Raw genomic sequence first — 6786 nt, 5'->3', positions numbered from 1 at the left:
TTAGCGTGATTTTCAGGAATGTAACTACTGTGTTTTTTTTTAGATTAGATTAGATTACATTACAGTGTGGAAACAGGCCCTTCAGCCCAACAAGTCCACACCGACCCGCCGAAGCGCAACCCACCCATACCCCTACATTTGCCCCTTACCTAACACTATGGGCAATTTAGCGTGGCCAATTCACCTGACCTGCACATCTTTGGATTGTGGGAGGAAACCGGAGCACCCGGAGGAAACCCACGCAGACACGCAGACCAAAGACTAATTACTTCCCAGTTTTGCTGGCTTCTGTATGAATTGTTTTTGTGTGGGAACATTTTATTGACCGCAGAAACAATGAATGCCGTGGAGTCCAAAATGGCATGGTTTGTCAACAGGCGATAAGTGCTATGTGGCACATTGGTTAGTGAGCCTGGATTCATTTTATATTGTATGGTTTGTTATGAAGGTGTAGGTGTGTACTGTACCTTTAAGAAAGAGAGGAAGCTGGCAAGGACTGACTGAAAGCACAGAGTGTGCTGAACAATTTAAAAATTTGGTAGAAATGATTGGCTGGAGTTGTGTTGCCATGGCACAAAAACAAATTCAAATTCGGCTAATCAGTTTAAATTTTGCCCCAGAGATCAAAATCCAATCAAATTTGAATTTTACTGTTTGGGAATGACATCAAACCAATGAAATAATCTGACATAAAACCAGACATTCTGAACAGTTGGGGGAGAATTGCCAAGAACATCAACAAGTACAGACTGGTAGCCAAATAGCTCTCTGAAAGGTACCTGTCCATAAGCAAAGTTGTGCAGCCAAAGACCGAAGAAGCGACGACCCAGGAAAATACAGAGAAAAATCTACAAAGGAGAATTGACAAAGCTGACTGGTTTGAAACATGATTTTTTTGTTTATAGATCTTAATTGGGATTTTTATCAGACCAGTATTGTAGAGTCGGAGGTAAAAGATAGGTTTGAGAGAAAGGAGTTATAAATAGCTGTTGTTTTAGTGTTCTTTGTTAGACTTAAAGACTAAAATTGTTAATTTTTACTTCGAAAGGTGACATCTAGGATAGGTCTTTGCCTCTTGATACTTAACAGATTATGGCGTGAGGTGAGCTGTTCTGTGTGTTGGGTTTAAATTAGCAGAGGGGTTTACCTGTGCTGTAACAGTTTGGGGGCTTTTGTCCGTGATTTGAACAGGTTTAGACAGATCCAGTCTGAGATTTGGACAGATTTGAATCGATTTGGGGTACGAGAAAAGCCCAGTAGATTTACACACTTGCCAGTTAGTGTCCTAGACCTTCAAATGAAATGTAGGTGAGACAAGCTTTTTATTTTTGTTTAGTTGTGGTTGGTTAAATTAAAAATGAGAGAAATTGCTCTTAAAATGATGAAAGAGGTTCTGGATTTTGAAGATGATTCCCAAATTTGCAAGAAGGTGGAGAAAGAAAAGACCATACTCTTAGAATTAGCAAAGAGGTTAGAATTGGGTTTAACCAAGGACAAAAGTAAAGCTGAAATTGTAAGGGAATTACTCAAACACTTTGGTATGTCAGAGAAATAGACAAGTGCAGTAAGTTGGAAAAACCTAAATTACAATTGAGGAAAATTGAGTTAGAAGATAAACAGAGAGAGAAAGAGGAACAAGAGAAGGTTCTTAGCTGAGCAAAGAGGGAGAGAGAAAGAGAGAAGGGAGAGAAAAAGAAGGTTCTTAGCTGAGCAAAAAGAGAGTTTGAACTGGAAAAGTTGCAACTTAGTGAAGTCAAGTTAACAGGATGGAGATTAAAAGAAAAGGTAGTGAAACACACAAATATGTCAAAACTCTGTCACATTTTGATGGGAAAGATGTCAAAGCCTTCTTTATTTCATTTGAAAAATTGGCTAGGCAGATGGAGTGGTCTGAGGATTTATGAGTAATGCTTGTTCAGACTCTACCTAAATTGGTAGACAGAGCTAGTGAAGTATCTGCCGCACTGTTAGATGAGGGTTCAAGAGATTATGAAGAGGTCAAACAGACTGTTTTAAGTGATTATGAATTGGTATCAGAAGTGTATGGACAGCAGCTCAGACATAAAGGAGGAACCAGGTCAGACTTATGCTGAGTTTGAAAGAATTAAACATAGACATTTTGATAGATGGGTGCAGGCCTTACAGATAGATAAGACCTATGAGGCTTTACGAGAGATTATTCTGCTGGAGGAGTTTAAAAGATTACTTCCAGGGATGATAAGAATTCATTTGGATGAACAGAAAGTTCGGGAAGTGAGAAGGGCAGTAGAATTAATAGATGAATCCATGAAGACAAGCTTCTGGCCAGAATTTCATCCTGTGAGGGATAGACGTTGGGAGAAGGGGAGATCCTACCCTATGAAACCAAGAGTAGAGAACACTGGTAAGTGTTTACAAAAGGTTAAAGAAGAACCTCAAGAGGGTGGAAAGAAGGTGAAAGGCTTCAGTTGTTTCCCCTGTGGTAAAGTGGGACATGTAAAGTCACACTGCTGGTCATTAAAGAAAAACACTGTGGGAAAAGATGTGGTGAAAGAAGCTAAGCCAGTGGCTTTGGTGAAAGTAGTAAAGGAGCCCCTAAGATAACCTGAGGAGCTTCAGGAGAGTGCACTGCCTAGCTAGGGGCTGAGTATGGAGTTAGTGCCTGATCTCTATAAAAAAATTCACCTCTATTAGTGAAGTTTCCTCAGAAAGAACAGGGGGAGAAGGGCAAGAAGTTATAATGTTGAGAGATACAGGATCTCACTAGTCGCTGATAGTAAGAGATGAGCAAATTTGCACTCTTTCTGATCTGTTATCTGAGATTGTGGTAATTTGTGGGACAGACATTTAGCATTCCCCCATGTAAGATCAGGTTGGAGTGCTAACTCAAGACTGGGGAAGTAACAGTGGGAGTGATTGATAGAGTGTCAGTTCTAGGAATCCAGTTTGTTCTTGGGAATGATTTAGCAGGATCAGGGTGGGAGTGACACTGCTTGTGAAGAAGCCCAAGGAAGATCAAGAAACTGAGGAGTGAAAAAAGAAATATCCTGGTATTTTCCCAGACTGTATGGCAACCAGATCCCACTATCATGTCACAGCATAAAGTAAAAATTAAAGGGAAAGATGAAGGAGTTGAGGTTCAGTTAGTGGACAGCCTGTTCGACAGTGCAGGAAAAACCTGAACAGGCAGAGGGTCAGACAGAAGTGTTTAGTCCTGAAAGGCTCAGAGACTTGCAACGAAAAGACAAAATGATAAAAAACAATATGTGGACGTGTACTTCGAAAAGGAGGCAGAGAATAGTTCTGAGGGTTATTCTCTGAAAGATAGAATCCTGAGACAGAAATGGAGACTACGGCAGGTTAATGCAGAAGAGAAATGGGCCGAAGTGCACCAGATTGTGTTGCCAGTAACATACGGACAGCAAGTGTTACAGGTAGCACATGAACTACCTGTAGGAGGTCACGTAGGGGTACAAAAGACTCAGGCTAAGGTACAAAAACATTTTTATCGGCATGGAATGCACAAGGATGTGGTTGACTTTTGCCGTATGTGTCATACATGCCCAGTAGTAGGTAAGCCACAGGCAGTAATTAAACAAACACCGTTTTTTTATCAACCTTTCACATGGGTTATAACTGAGTGTGTAGGTCCCCTCCAGAGAACTAGAAAAGTGAAAGAACTGGAGAAACAGGTATTAGTTACTGCCCCGCAGAGTGAGGAATCAAATCCAGACGTTGTTGATTTTTATGTGCCTCAAAATATGTTAAAAAATGAAGAAGTCCTTGAGTGGGATAGGTTAGTAAACTTTTTGTCTCAGGAGAAAAGAATACAGTTGAATGGTTTGTAGTGCAGTATGAGGACATATTTAGGAATCAGATGGGGAGGGCTAATGCTATTGTATATGAAGTAGCTGTAGGGAATACTGCTCTGATAAAACAACACCCCTATCAGTTTAATCCTTTCAAAGCCAGACAGGTCGAGAAGGAGGTGGAGGCCATGCTCAATGAGGGTATCATTGAACCGAGCCAGAGCGAGTGAAGTTCACCGTTTGTCTTAGTTCCCAAACCTGATGGGACTCAATGATTTTGCGTGGATTATTGCAAGGTCAATGCCTCACAAAATTGAACTCATATCCAATACCGAGATTGGAGGACTGTATTGACAAAGTTTGACTAGCAGTTACATCACCAAGATGGATTTACTGAGTGGTAATTGGCAAGTACCTTTATCAGAGATGGTGAAAGAAATTTCTGCGTTTGTAACCCCATATGGGCTACATCAATTCAAATTGACGCCCTTTGGAATGAAGAATGTACCCGCCACATTCCAAAGACTCATGAACAGAGTTGTGGCAGGGTTAACAAACTGTGCAGTCTATTTCAACGATGTTGTGATCTTTAGTAAGTCCTGGAAAGATCACATGGTATAGTTGGCAGAGTTCTTTGAACGACTACGAGAAGCAAATCTGCTAATAAACATAGCAAAACTGAATTTGAGTAAGTAGAGGTGACATCCTTGGAACATAACATCAGTCATGGAAGTTTGACTCCACAAAGACGAAGGCCATCGAGGAATTTCCATGACCAACCTCGAAGAAAGAGGTGGTTTGATTCTTGGTACTCAGCAGATTCTATCAGAAGTTTGTCCCAAGCTTCAGCAGTGTAGTGGCACCGATAATCAATTTGCTGAAGAAGAACAATGCCAGGAGACATTCGACCACTTGAACGCAATATTAACCACTGCACCAGTTTTAGCTCTGGCAAACTTCTTGAAACCCTTCAAAGTTGCCATCAATGCTAGTGACATAGGAGTCAGAGCTGTACAGCTACAGGAAGATGATGATAGGATTGAACTGCCAGTTGGTTACTTTTTGAAGAAACTCAACATGCAGCAGAGGAAATACTCCATGATTGAAAAAGAACTATTGAGTTTGGTACTAGCCTTACAACATTTTAGTGTGTACATCATGGACAGTGTGTTGGAGACAATTGTGTACACGAATCACAATCCTCTTACATTCTTAGAATGCTTTAAAGACACAAATATGAGACTATTTTGTTGGAATCTTCTGTTACAGACTTTTGATTTATAAATTGTACACGTGGGTTGTAAGAATACAATTGCAGATGTGTTATTGCAGATTTAACTGATAAAGTGTCGATGAGATTGATATCTATTCAATATTATATATATGTGGGAAGAAGTTGATATGAACTTAGATTAAAGTCATATGTATGCCATGGTAATGTGGTTAAGGAATAGAGAAAAAAATTAAGCCATCTTTTCATTATGATGCATGTTTTCACAAGTGGGAAGTTGTTATGAAAGTGTACGTGTGCACTGAACCTTTAAGAGAGAGAGGAAGCTGGCAAGGACTGATTGAAAGCACAGAATGTGCTAAACAATTTAAAAATGTAACCCTTGGTTGAAACAAATAGCTGGAGTTGTGTTGCCATGGAACAAAAACAAATTCAAATTCAGCCAATCAGTTTATATTATGCTCCAGATACCAAAATCCAATTGAATTTGAATTTTACTGCTTGGGATGACATCAAAGCCAATGAAATGATCCGATGTTTTTAGGTATAAAACCGGACATTTTGAACAGTAAGAGGGAAAACAGCCAAGAACACCAACAAGTAGAGACTGCTGGCCGAATAGCTCTTTAAAAGGTACCTGTCCATAAGAAATGTTGTGCAGCAGAAGACCGAAGAAGAGATGACCCAGAAGAATACAGAGGAAAATCTACAAAGGAGAATCAACAAAGCTGACTGGTTTTGAAATGTGATTTTTTTTGTAAATCTTACTTTTTTTTTATTGAACCAGTATTGTAGAGTGGGAGGTAAAAGATAGGTTCAAGAGAGAGGAGTTGAAAATAGTTGTTGTTTTAATGTTCTCTGTTGGATTTAAATAATAAAATTATCCACTGGATCTGTAATGCTAACTTTGGTTTCTCTTCACAGATGCTGCCACACTTGCTGAGCTTTTCCAGCAAGTTCTGTTCTTGGTTTCTGATTTACAGCATCTGCAGTTCTTTCACTTTTTACTCTATAGACTGCCTTCTGATAAGACCACTGACTATAGTCACCCAAACCTCCGGGGCTTACTTTGGACCCAATCCTGGAATAACCTGTGAGACAGCCCTGACTGATCATAGTCCAGCCCCAGACCGATGTCTGTACAGCTCCCTGAGTGACTTACTTATAATCCCTCGACTAGTTAGGCTTGGCCTGCAAGACTGACTGTAACCCAATCCCTAGACAGTAAAGACAATGATCCAGAGACAATGACAAGGCCAAATGGCTAACTGATTGACCGTAGTCAAGTCTTTGCACTATAATCAGCTAAGCCTCTTGATTACTTCTGACAGTATGACTCTGAATGATGGTGTCTCCTTTGACTTCCAGACATGGCCATTTGATTGAACTGTGTTTATTACATCAGTATGTGCAGGTGCTTAGATGTGGCACTGATGTAGCCTAGTACCAAACGGCAACGTGTCCAGCCCCTTCACTGTTTGGTGCTGTCTGCCTTTCTGTCTGCACTGAAGGCCAAGCCAAGTCAGAGATGCTGAGAGCCTGTAAACTCTCATTGAGCATGAAAAGGCACTGCAATCCAGTGATGCTATGAGCCTCAAAGTAAGCAGACGTGGAAGAATCCTGTGTAGGTGTATGAGAGACACATGTCCCTGCAAGCAAAATGACCTGCCAGAGGCATGTAAGTATCATTGAGATCCGAGTGAAGGTCAGAAGTGGTGGGTGGTGTGTAAATGCCATCTGTTCCTAGAATTGAGCAGCCCTGGTGAG

This window comes from Chiloscyllium plagiosum, chromosome 6 (genome assembly GCF_004010195.1).
Source record: "Chiloscyllium plagiosum isolate BGI_BamShark_2017 chromosome 6, ASM401019v2, whole genome shotgun sequence".
In the NCBI taxonomy this organism is placed as follows: domain Eukaryota; kingdom Metazoa; phylum Chordata; class Chondrichthyes; order Orectolobiformes; family Hemiscylliidae; genus Chiloscyllium; species Chiloscyllium plagiosum.
Note: the sequence above shows the minus strand (reverse complement) of the source record.